The following is a 12,046-nucleotide window of genomic DNA, read 5'->3' as shown; positions in this document are numbered from 1 at the left end:
TCGGTTGCTGAGATGGGACGCAAAGATCTTCACGTTTCACACTCACTCCCTTCAGTCACCCACAGACCTCTGCTCCGCACTTCCTATCTGTGATCTAGTGTTCCTTTCTCCGGGCCCTCAGATAGGGAGCTGAGCTACTCGCCATGACCCCTGGGTCTGTGTACGTTCTTACTGGGGGCCACTTCTTCCCCACAGAGGCAAGCATGCCCTCCACAAAGCTCTGCCTGTTGTGAGAGTCTCCCCTCATGTGGAATTGTGGGGCCACCCCTCGAAGGACGGGACAGCAGCGGCCTTTTCTCCTGCGCCCCCACGCTGCGCCGACCCGCCCACAATCTAAGCGTGATCTTCCCTCTTCTCCACCAGCGGGGACACCCCTCACCCCACTCCCCCTCAGCCCCGTGGCCACGGGTGTGAGGAAGCGATGGGGCTCCATGCCACCGTGATCGGTGACACGTGGGTCTGGGACACTTCCCCGTGGAGTTCACTGTGTCCCTGGCCCATGCTGCCATGGGCTCGCCTGCGTTCCCTTCCATGTCACCACAGCGAGCTGTGGCCGGGTCCCCTCGATCTTAGGACTTGGGGCTCTGACAAAACTGCACAGAGAGGCGCCGGCCACACAGCCACGTGCTGCCTCGTGGGCAGGTCCTCCGCCGCAGACCCTCCGGGCCGGCCGCAGGGCAGAGCTGCTCTCTGAACGCCGAGTGACCCTCCCTCCCGGCTCCTGGCACGCTCTGGCTCTTGCCTGGAGCTCCTCATTCAGATGTTCCGGCTTCGGGGGACCAGCCTGTCCGAGCAGCCGGGAGGGATGCGCAGGGACACCTCTCTCCGCCCCAAGGAAGCACATGCGCGGTGAGCCTCTTTACCAGGTGGTAGAACACGAACCTCACGCTTCATTCTTGCATAGGAGCCGGCTGCTTTAGTAGCTTTCCAACGCCCGCATGTTCAGACTTGATACTGAATTTAACTTTTGCACAGTTAAACTCACTTTACACGGGTGTCTAATATGGGTTCTCTTTTCCGATCTCCCCTTCCCAGGCCCATCCCCTACCAACACCATCACCACTGTCGCCATCGTGCATTTGCCAGACAGGTCTGCACGTGCGGCTTTATCCTGATCCTTGTGCTTCAGCAGTCAGACATAGGTTTGTCATTCAACACAGAAACTGTCACGATAATTTGATGTTACTGGTTAGGGGGCATTCTTTTCTTTGCATGTGTCTCTGGTATGATGGTTGCTATAACAACAGAACCATGCATTTTTAACAATTTGCTGATACTTAACGAAAGCACTTGTAGGGCAGATTTTCAGGCAAGAGCTCATAGTTTCAGTTGTTCTGATTGTTGGGTGTTTGCAGGCAAACGGGCTGTGATTCTATCCCAGAAACGTGAAGGCAGTGGTCAGTCAGTCTGTCGGGAAGGGTTCAGCACTCATGGTTCTATTGTGGGCGTGCAATTTCTGAGTTATTTTGTGTAATACAATGGCATTCCCATGATTCAGCACTGACTGGCTCCTGTCCACACGGGGTCGTCAGGGTCTCCCCATGTGCCCCTTTGAGGATTCTAATGTGGGCCGAGGCAGAGAAAACAGGAAGATGTTTCAGGAGATGTGGGTTTGAGGCATTCACGAGGTGAGGGTAAGGACGATGAGAGTGACCTTGCCCAGCGCCATCAGGCAACCCGCAAGGGGGGGCCCAGACATGAACTGCTGAAGATAAAGCTGTGAATCTGACATTAGGATGCGGACAAGGTTTTTGCCATGTTAGCTAAAAGTCTTAACACAAACCTACTAAGATATCTCACACTGACTTGTGATTCATTGCCACTCATGACATGCGTGTGTTAAGAATACACCAATAATAACAAAACTAAAAAATAACACTAATAAAGGAGCTCCCACAAGACTATCAGCTGATTTCTCAAAAGAAAGTTTGCAGGCAAGAAGGGGCTGGAAAGAAATATTCAAAGTGATGAAAAGCAAGGACCTACAACCAAGATGACTCTATCCAGCAAAGCTATCATTTGGAATGGAAAGGCAGATAAAGTGCTTCCCAGACCAGGTAAAGCTAAAGGAGTTCATCATTACCAAGCCCATATCATATGGAATGTTAAAGGGACTTATTTAAGAAAAAGAGCAAGACTATGAACCTTAAAATGATGTCAAACTCACAACTATCAACAAGTGAATCTAAAAAACAAAAACGAACTAAGCAAACAACGAGAACAGGAACAGAACCACAGAAATGGAGATCACATGGAGGGTTATCCGCTGGGAGGAGAGAGTGGAGAATGGGGGAAAAGGTACAGGGGATAAGAAGCATAAATGGAAGCCTGGCTGGCGTAGCTCAGTGGATTGAGTGCGGGCTGTGAACCAAAGTGTTGTAGGTTCAGGTTCAATTCCCAGCCAGGGCACATGCCTGGGTTGTAGGCCACTGCCCCCAGCAACCGCATATTGATGTTTCTCTCTCTCTTTCTCCTTCCCTTCCCTCTCTAAATAAATAAAATCTTAAAAAAGAAGAAGTATAATAGGTAGGTACAAAATAGACAGGGGGAGGGTAAGAATAGTACGGGAAATGGGGAAGCCAAAGAACTTACACGCGCAACCCATGGACATGACCTAAGGGGAGCATCGCTGGAGGAAGAGGGGAACCCAGTGGAGAGGGGGAAGGGGGTTGGAAATCGGGACAGTTTTGAGCCCACATGCAGAAATCTGTTTGCAGACGAACTTGAACCCACGAGAGACAGGCTCAGGCTCTCCCTGTGCAGAAGTGGCCTGGTGCACGAGGCGGCACTTGCTGTCTCCAGCTTTCTCCCCCCGCCCTGGTTATATTTATGCCTAAATCAATACCTCCATGGGGACCCGTTTCCTATCGCTTTTCACGACGTAATTTTTCCTTACGTTTAGAAACGATTGTCCTCAATTTCTACTCATTCGTTAGTGCCCATTGCCTTTAAACCCTGTTTACCTGGGCACGCTCTCCCCTGCCTTCCCTGAGCTGTTTTTCAGGAGGACGCTCAGCACCTTCGTGGAAATAGATTTGCCCAGGGCTATTCAGACACCCGGGACTGCTCAAGGGGACGCTCACAGCCACTCCCTGGCTGAGCTTTCCACTCGTGCCGGGAAAAGGACCGGAACGAAATCCACCCCCCCTCCCCGGGACCCTGGGCTCAGGGCTCGAGAGGCTGGGGCTGCTGGCGGTGAAGGCAGCCACAGGCAGCTTGTCTGGTAAACCGTTTCTTGTTTATGAGATTTAGAAGCTTCTTTTCCTCTTCTTCATTTTTCATTCTTCTGTTTCCTATGGTCAGAGAGAGTAATTAGCTCTCATTTCTACGCAGAGAATCCAGCCCTTCCGGGCCCCCTGGGTTGGATTCGTTTCCCATTTCTCGAGGAACCAGGGCAGGGAAGATGGTCTCGGAATGGCTCTCTTCCGACCCGACTTGCCCACTGAGATGGGAAACTTCATTCTTTTAAAAGAGTGTGAACACAATTGTGAGAGGATTTTTCTTTCAGTTTGCGTCCGATCCGAATCCTGAGATTTTTCGAGTTTCACGGAATCCAGGGAACTTCCCAGGAGGAGCGGGAGTTTCTAGTGGTACAAAGGTTGTTGGAGGACTTTGATCCCCCCCCGCCACAGGGTGCGGCACTGCTCCCCCAGAGGTGCGGCGCCTGGAGCTTTCACTTCGCTGATTTGTTGCTGTTCAAAGGGAATTGTTTTATTTCCCTTAGACAATAGAAAGGGATCCCCCCCCCGCCCCCCGCTGCATTTCGGTGATACAAATCTAAAGATAACACATCCCAGTAAAACAAGCATTTGGGTGTTACTCTTTCCTCTGTGAAGAGAATAAACAATTCCAGTCACAAAACCGCCACCAAATATTAGGAATTTAAAACTCAGTAACAATAATTGATATAATGTTATTTTTTTTTCCTGATGTTTTTCTGGGCTTCTTTGTTGGCTGGAAATTTTATTGCGAAATGAAGGCATCATGATAGAACTTTGAACTAGAGGAAGCTTTATTCAATCCAAGCACCTTCCTGCACGGCAGAGAAGAAGCGGAAGCCCAGAGGTTTACATCATGGGCCCGAAGACCCGGAGCTGGTTAATGAAAGGCCTCCTTTTGTAGTTCCTATTTAATCATATAAAAAGAACTGTTTACAGCGGGCACCAATGTATGCTGTAAATATCTGCATTCAGGCAGGTCATAAGGAAGAATTCTGCAAGCACGGTGCACACACTAAGACGACGTCCTACGCCCAGGCTACTTTCTGTCCCCATTTTGTTACAGCAGTGAAAAGCCCCTCCTCCTGCTCAACGTAAGTTCTGGAAGAAAAAGGGAGGTGAGAGTTATAAGTTATATAACAGATGTGATTTAAAATGTGCCTTTGTGACAGAAGTGCTGGAACCTGTCCAAAACCCAAAAAACACATCCTATTTTTAGGAACTCCGAAAGGTCCCGGGCTGCTGACCTTGCAGACCTGGTGCCTCGCCCCACCACACTCAGGACGCTCATATTCACTCCAGCTTCACGTGGAACGTGGCACGTGGAACGTCAGCGGAAGCAGGGGCCTCCTTACCGAATCCGGAGATCTGTGGAGACCTGAAATAGCCCGAGACCAGGGGAAGGAAGAGTTTCCGGGGCAGAAAGGGAAAGCTGCCATCACTGTCACAGAGTGATCCCACATCTTTGAGGGCACTGCTCTGCAGGGACAGAGAACTAGGAATCCGTCCCTCGATGTCCCCTCCCCAGCGGAACTGGCCTGTCCCTCGCACGGGACGCCCATTTCCACTGCAGGGTGCTGGGCGGAGCCCGTGAGCACCACCCGAGTCCCTCCAGCCTCGCCTCTGACTCCAGCCACAGCTGCAGCAGCCCGTCCGACGCCCCCACCACCGGTGACACGCGGGAGCCCACGGGAGTTTCTCCCCCATGCTTCTCGCTTCCGGCCTTGCCTGGGGCTTCTCCGAGGCCTCAGGTGAGGGACATCTAGGTCCCCTACAGACACCTGCTCACTGCTTGGTACGGGGCGGGGAGCCAGCAGAGAAGCAGCACCTTTGTTTGGGCTTCCACCGATATTTACATGGGTCCAGCACCAATAACGCCCCTTTTCCAAGTACATAAACATCTTTCACTACCAAACCATAAGCATGTAATTCTGTGACACAACAATAGCACCCGCAAGCACGCCATAGGACTTTTTAGGTGAAATGTTCAAACTGCTGTCCACCTCGTGGGAGACATTCCGGTACCCGACCCACCAGCCACACTCAGTGGCGTTACTTCCGCCGGGCCCTGTGCTGTTTCTCGGATCCGACGCACTCAGTGGGGGGTGCCCTCGGGCTGCCCCTGCGCTGGCTGCCACTGTCCTCCCGACAGAGGCTGTGTTCTGTGCTTCTCCCTTCCTCACTCGGCTGCAAGCTCAACGGGGGCGGGGCCTCCGCCTGGCCCCTGGTGTGTGCGTGAACGCGTCTGCGCCGCCGGAAGGGGGCCGGTAAACGAGCATTTGCTAACGAGATGGGTCAGAGTGCTGGAACTGGTACACTGCTCTCGACTGAGTGTGCGCCTGGGGTGCATGTGGGTTGCCCAGGCGGAAACTGGGACTGTGCTCCCTTGGGAAGCACTTTAGGAAGTAATCTTCAAACAGAGAGAGAGAGAGAGAGAGAACACAGTGAACATTTCTGGGGTTTTAGAAGACGTTTAGCTCTTCCTAATAAATACATTAAAAACCAACAGAAACGATACTGTGAACAATTCAAGGCTGTGCATGCAAGAAAATCAGCCCCCTTTTGCCATGGGGCCAGAGAGGGCCGGGGGGGGCGGAAAGCAGCTCAACCACACACGGTCGCTGGCCACCGAGGAGGGGCCCGGGGTCGGTGCAGACCGCCCACAGCAGGCGGCGTCCCGGTGCTCTTCTCCCAGGACGGCGAGCTGAGAGCTCAGCTTGGTGCAGAAGGAGCTTGGAAGCCGAGGTGAGGTCGTTGGTAGGGCACTTGAACTCTTCTGCTTTCTCTGCAGAACAAATTCATCAGACACAGGGTCTGCTCGGCGGGGACATGTGCTTGACCAGAGGAGGACACGTCCTCAGACAGGGGCAGACCCGAGGACTTCGGGGTCTCCCGTCCACTCGCTGAGTCGCCCTCATTGGATGATAGGGTGTGTGTATATACATCTATCTATACCTGTATCTATCTATACATCTATCTATACCCATATATCTATATCTGTATTTATATCTATACCTATACCTAGATCTATACCTATATCTATAGAGAGAGAACCCCATTTATGTGTTTGAAGCCCCTGTCCCTTGAATCGGGATGACCATCTTCTGGACCACACGTCCCTTGTCTTCAAGGCTGAAGTCTAGCCGTGAGGCCAGTCGCTCAGCTGCCCGAGTGCTGACGGGCAGGGGCGGGTTTGTGGCTTCCTATCCTGCCCGACAGAGTTGCTTCACTGGCCTATGCCTGGACTAAGTTGTTACAAAAAAACAACCCAGCGTTTCAAGAAGTGTGTGCTCTCTTCCTGCTCGTCCCACGGAAACCATTCTCCACGACAATGTTGCCCCAGCTGTAGATGGTCCAGGACGGGACCAGAGCGTGCATTTCCTCCCTCCTGTCGCTAGATCTCAGGCTCCCCTCTGCGAGAAGACTCGTCCGACCCAACAGCGCAGGGGTTCACAGGTCTGCCCGAAGATTAGAACTACCGTGTGCTGCTTCTCCGTGACCCTCACCGCAGGCTGCACGCACTTCGTAAGTTGCAGCGCCTCATGGCCTCAGAGTCAGGTCTGTTTCACCCCCAGAGGGTCGCTCCAGAGACTTCTCTGCTGTTGTCGTTAATGTGCGTTTCCTCATTGCACAGTGTATCTTTTCCTGTGTATTCCTGTCACAGAGTCTTCGCCGGGAGTCTCGTGCGAGCACATCTTTAGGAGGTGGCACGGCACTCGCACTGGCTGAGCTGTTTCGTCCCGGAGACGCAGGGCGGCCAGGCGCAGGGCTTCTCACGAGAGGACCCGGTGGCGGGGGAGGAGGGCTGTTCTGTGATCGCAGCAGCGCCTGGACCGACGCGGGAGAGAGGGCCCGGTGTTTTGTTGCGTTGCCATGGACTCCCAGGCACCCACGAGACATTCCTCTTCATTGTGCTTCGCAAAACTGGAAACTCCCCGAGAAATTCCCAAGCAGGCTCAGTGCCGCCAGAAGGAAAAGACAGCTGAAACCAGGGAGCACAGGATGGGGGAGAGGAACCCCGGGGTGAAACTGGGCCACTGGAAGCGGCCCAGTGGAATGGGGCGAGGTCCCCGTGAGTGTGAGAAGTGCAACAGTGTGAGCTCCTGGACACAGAAATGAGGCTTTTTCTTGTCCACACTCAGTGAGGGAGCCTCTCTTGAACAGCAGGGCTGCTAGTGCTACCGACACTCTGGGGAGTCTGGAGAGCCCTCTGGAGGGTGCCCGCCCCGGAGGGCCCACGGCTGGGCAGGAAGAATAAAATCCGTACACCTGAGCCACAGGAGAAAGCAAGATGGTGTTCAGTGACTCTAAGTGTGAAGTTGTAAGTCCTGTTAAATTCATCCTGTGAACCTGACTGGGAAGGGTCCATGGGGACGTGTGTGGGGGTGGGGGGTTCCCACTAATTGGGTAACTTTCTCTTTGGCATCTGAGTCGTAGTGATCTGGGTGTTCTGATAGTCGTCTGTTAAACTGCTCATATACTTTTACTGACGGCTGTTTATAACTCACAGTAAAAAGGACGGAGCAGAGAGAGGAAAGGAGACGAGGAAAGCCTGGACGGATGGGGACGAGAATGTGTGGGGACACGGGACTGAAGGAGAGGGCAGCCCGCTCTGACGCCATGTGACCAGGCCGCGCAGGTGGGCTGCGGCGAGGGGGTGCTGGCGAGAGTGGACCTGCAGTTGGGGGTGGAGGGTGGCTGGGGAGGTGCAGTAGCTCACATACAGCCGGAAGGGTTGGGCGTGAGGGGTTGGAGGGTTGGGGGCGAGGACCAGGCGCGGGGTGCGGAGGGGTCTGCCCCCAGGCGGTGAGGGGTGAGGACCCCGGCGCGCTGTGGGTAGTGATGGCCGCCCTGGGGCTGTGGCAGGCCTCGGAGACTCGACTGGGGTGGAAGCGGTGGTGAGGAAGGACAGCAGGAAGTGTGGCCTGCCGGAGGCGACGGCCAACTGTCCGTGGGACTGGAGAGGGGGTGGGGGTGGAGAACAGCACAGGGCAAATGTGGGTGACGTGGGGGGGGGCAGGAAAGGCTGTGCCCAGTGACAGAGGAGCTGCGAGAAGCGTCAGCTGGGAAGGAGGGGAGGCAGCGCTGGCCCCTCGGACGCAGAATTGAGATGACGATGACCAGCTGCACCCACAGGGGGCAGGCAGACCAAAAGCCCGCAGAGGAACTGTGTGGAGAACGTCCCAGTGTCGGAGGCCACGCCCAGAAATGCATCCCGCCCCCGGATACCAGGATGCAGAATGCAGGAGGCACCCAAGCTCGCTTCTCCCGCCTCCCAGGTGGAGCTAGAGCTCAAGGCCGCCCCACTGCCGGTCTTCCTGTCCGTCTCCATCCCTGACACCCTGCGGACACCCTAGTGCCACAGCAAGGCCCGTGTGTCTCCTTGGGACAGAAAAGCAGGCATTGCCGCTGACTTATATGCACGATAACCCGTCTTCACCACTTTTAAAGTAGTTTTGCTTTTGGGTCTCTTGAGCAGATTTGGAGACTTATACTATAGAAGTGGAAATCTACAAAACGCCAAAGGGCAGATAGAATCAAGGAGGCAGAGTTCGATTAAATAATGTAAAAAAGCACTTTCTAAAACTGTGATCTACCATAAATGGAAAAAGCTAATTATATTCCCTCTTCTGGAAATAGTTTAGCAAAAGCTTGACTCTGTAGGGATTCTATATATAGGGTTCTTCCTTGGAGTCGCTGATGGAACTTGAAGGGCTCTACAGCACTTTTATACTTACTTATTCTCCCCCTCTCGGGCACTGGGGGCAGGTGAGGAAAGGTTTGACTAATACCAAGAAGTCTGCTCATTTATTCACTCGGGGTTTTGTGCGTCTCCTGTGGGCCAGGTGCTGGGCGAGGCACCGGATGCAACAGCGGAACAGACCCCGCCCCTGACCTCCGTGAGCTTGCGGCCAGCCTTGTAAGGAATGCAGTGGACCGAGTGTGAAAGCTACCGCCCGCGGACACGCCCAGGACTCTGGACGCTGACCTCGTCTGGAGGGGTCAGAGGGGACGTGTGAGGAATAACACAGATTCTGAAGCGTGTCCTTGTAGCCGCGGAGAGGGGGTGGGAGACTTGAGGGGCTGCAGAGGCGCAGGTGCGCCGAGGGAAGGTGCGTGAGGACCCAGGAGAAGGCCGCCGTCTGCACGCCAAGGAGAGAGGCTCCAGAGGAAACAACCCCGCCGACACCTTGACCTTGGACTTCCAGCCCCCAGAACCGGGAGGAAACACATTGCTGGTGGTCAGGGCACCGGCCGGCAGTGTGGACCGAGGCGGCGGGGACAGGGGAGGGAGGTGTGTGGTGGGAGGACAAGCACCTGCGTGCGGAGTGCCAGGCGGGTGGTGGCAGCGGAGGGGACAGGAGGGGGAGGGGAGCAGGCTGAGCCCGCAGGCAGCCCCGAGCAGGACGACGGAGCTCCATGGTGAGCGGTCCCCGGGGCACAGAGAGGTCACGGGCACAGAGCGACAGAGCGAGGCGATCCCACTGGCCTCTGAGGAAGCGCCTCACCGGCACCAGGATGAGCAGACCTGGGCGGGCAACGCCGGGGACCCAGAGGGCAACAGAAGGCCCAGGGCTCCGGGGTCCCGCCCGCCCACGCTCTGCTCCTGACTCCGCCCACCTGCTCCTGACTCCGCCCACCTGCTCCTGACTCCGCCCATCTGCTCCTGGCTCCGCCCATCTGCTCCTGACTCCGCCCACCTGCTCCTGACTCCGCCCGGGCACGCTCCTCCCCTCCCTTGGCTTCGTCGTCCTCCTTGGTAGTTTCAGGCATAACAAGTCTTCCCCCGCGGGACGATCTGAGGATTAAGTAAACCAGCGTGTGTGAAACGTTTAATTCTGGAAATACTGAGTCTGAGGGACCCCGGTACCATTCGGAAGAGCGGCGTCATGCAGAGATGGACGTGGGCTCTGGGGTTCGGGCCGGAGGCTTGGGCTGCACTGCAGACTCGATGACTGAGACTGTCCCCGGAAAGTGGGCGGGGCCGTGGGAGGCGGAGGCACAGCTGCGGGCACAGGGGTGAGCGGAAGAGGAGGCAGGGCAGGGGGCCGGGAAGGAACCAGAGAAGTATTGTAACAGGGTGCAGCCAAGAGGGGGCCCCAGATAGGGATTTGGAATGGGGCCCAGAACTCAGGGTGTCCAGGAAATATTAGGATGTCCTCCCCCCTTCCCCCACAGGTGTGAGCTGGGGGAAGGGACACATGGAGCAGGGCCTTTGAGAGCTGTTTTGCATAGCAACAGCTTTGCAGCTAACCTCTGGTGTGGTCATTTAACACATCTCTAACCTTTAACTGGGATGTACATAGGTATATTAAATAGCTGTGGCCACGCTCTGAGCCAGAGGGATGGAAGTAACTTCCCCACCAAGACATAACCGGGGGTGGGGGGGCGCGGTGGGGAGAGACTTGTTCCCCCGAGTTACAGCACCTGCATGAGAGCTTGGAGGTGACTGGCTCCGTGACCTGGGGCCACACCTGCCCAGACTCATGATGGCAGCCCAGTGAAGCTGGAAGGATATGAGAGTGATGGCAAGTGTAGCCAATTGTGGGAGGAGTCGGAAATGGGGCTGCAGAGGAGGATTGGCGTGGGGATTTAAACCGGAGACGCGGCACCCATTGGAGAGAGAACCACGAGGCTGGGGCAGTGGAGAACCACTTGGCTTTGCCAGAGTGGGGACTCCCTCAGCCCTTTGTGCAGGAAGAACCACGCAGCTGTGGCAATAGAAGGGAGAACCACACAGCTTTGCCAGAGTGGGGACCCCCGCAGCATTAGTAGGTGGAACCACCACCCGGCTTTAGCAGAGGTCCCGGTGACACAGCTGACGGTGCCGGGAACCGAGGGAGGCCGACCATTGGAGACGGATCACTGGGAAGAACTGGGGGCTGCCTGAGCCTCAGAATTCTATTTCTTTTCCTGAGATACGGTACCCCAGACTGGGCCAAGGGGGAAGGAAGGACTGTGTGTGTGTTCGTGGGTGTGTTTAAGGGACTTTGGGATTTTGATGAAGACATTAGGTCACTACTTTAAGTCTGTATAGCATTAAATAAACATTCTCTTTCCTTTTCACGCATCTCTGGCACTGAGAGATGTCTTTCCTCTGGCGGCGGACATAACGAACCTGGGGGGTTCCTTTCGGTGATAGTATATCGTCCCAGGCCCCCACTGTGTTCTGTAACAGGACAAGGGAGAGAGAAAGGGCTAAGCCCAAAGAGGAAAGAAGTTTTAAGAGGAGAGCAGTCAGCAGTGCAAAAGCCAACGAGAAACCAAGCGAAGGAAGGACCAGGACACACCTGCCGGATGATGTCGGGTCTGGACACGGGCAGGTGTGGGGACCAGGGCTTCCCGGGGTGACTGGCACGGACCCTGCCGGAGTGGGGCGAAGAGCAAAGCAGAGGCGAGGAAGCGAGACCGAGCTTCCTGAAGGAAAGACGGAGGCGGCCCGGAGGGTAGGGGCCCTTCTCCTCCCTCACCCTCCACGACTCCTCGTTCCCTCCAGCCGCCCTCCACTTGGCTCGGGGACTCGCAACACGGGGTCCACAGACCCTCACGGGGTTCGCACGCAGAGCTTGAGGGGTCTTCACATGTAGGGAGGGGAAAAATTACAGCCTTAATTTCCTAGTCTGCAATTTCACATTTTCATCAGTGGTGAATGGAGGCAAGAACTTCAGAGGATCAGCAGTGTCTGTGACTGTCAGAAGCGTATTTTCGTATCATGTTTTAGTTGTCACAGATTTCTCAAAACATCGTTTATGCTCATCACTTTTATAAAATTATGGTAGTTACCAAACCTGCCGCTAGATCCTATTAACAAATTGTTTGAACGTAGT

General features: G+C 55.0%; 1 protein-coding gene and 1 long non-coding RNA gene across 3 annotated transcripts in view; one reads left to right on the top strand and one right to left on the bottom strand.

Annotated features, from left to right (window-relative positions):
* EXTL2 (exostosin like glycosyltransferase 2) overlaps positions 1-12,046 on the bottom strand; it is a 57,335-nt gene that overhangs the window by 28,162 nt on the left and 17,127 nt on the right. The window lies entirely within an intron of this gene.
* On the top strand, positions 7,424-9,402 carry LOC123804408. Of its 2 annotated transcripts, none has more exons than XR_006783158.1 (3): positions 7,424-7,539; positions 7,729-7,857; positions 9,065-9,402. It is a non-coding gene; the product is annotated as an uncharacterized LOC123804408 (long non-coding RNA). The 2 variants fall into 2 exon arrangements; XR_006783159.1 differs by lacking the exon at positions 9,065-9,402 and adding an exon at positions 8,355-8,487.

The sequence above is a fragment of the Phyllostomus hastatus genome, unplaced genomic scaffold, assembly GCF_019186645.2.
Source record: "Phyllostomus hastatus isolate PE091 unplaced genomic scaffold, TTU_PhHast_1.1 phas_scaffold_216, whole genome shotgun sequence".
NCBI classification, from domain to species: domain Eukaryota; kingdom Metazoa; phylum Chordata; class Mammalia; order Chiroptera; family Phyllostomidae; genus Phyllostomus; species Phyllostomus hastatus.
This window is presented reverse-complemented; position numbering and strand designations above follow the sequence as displayed.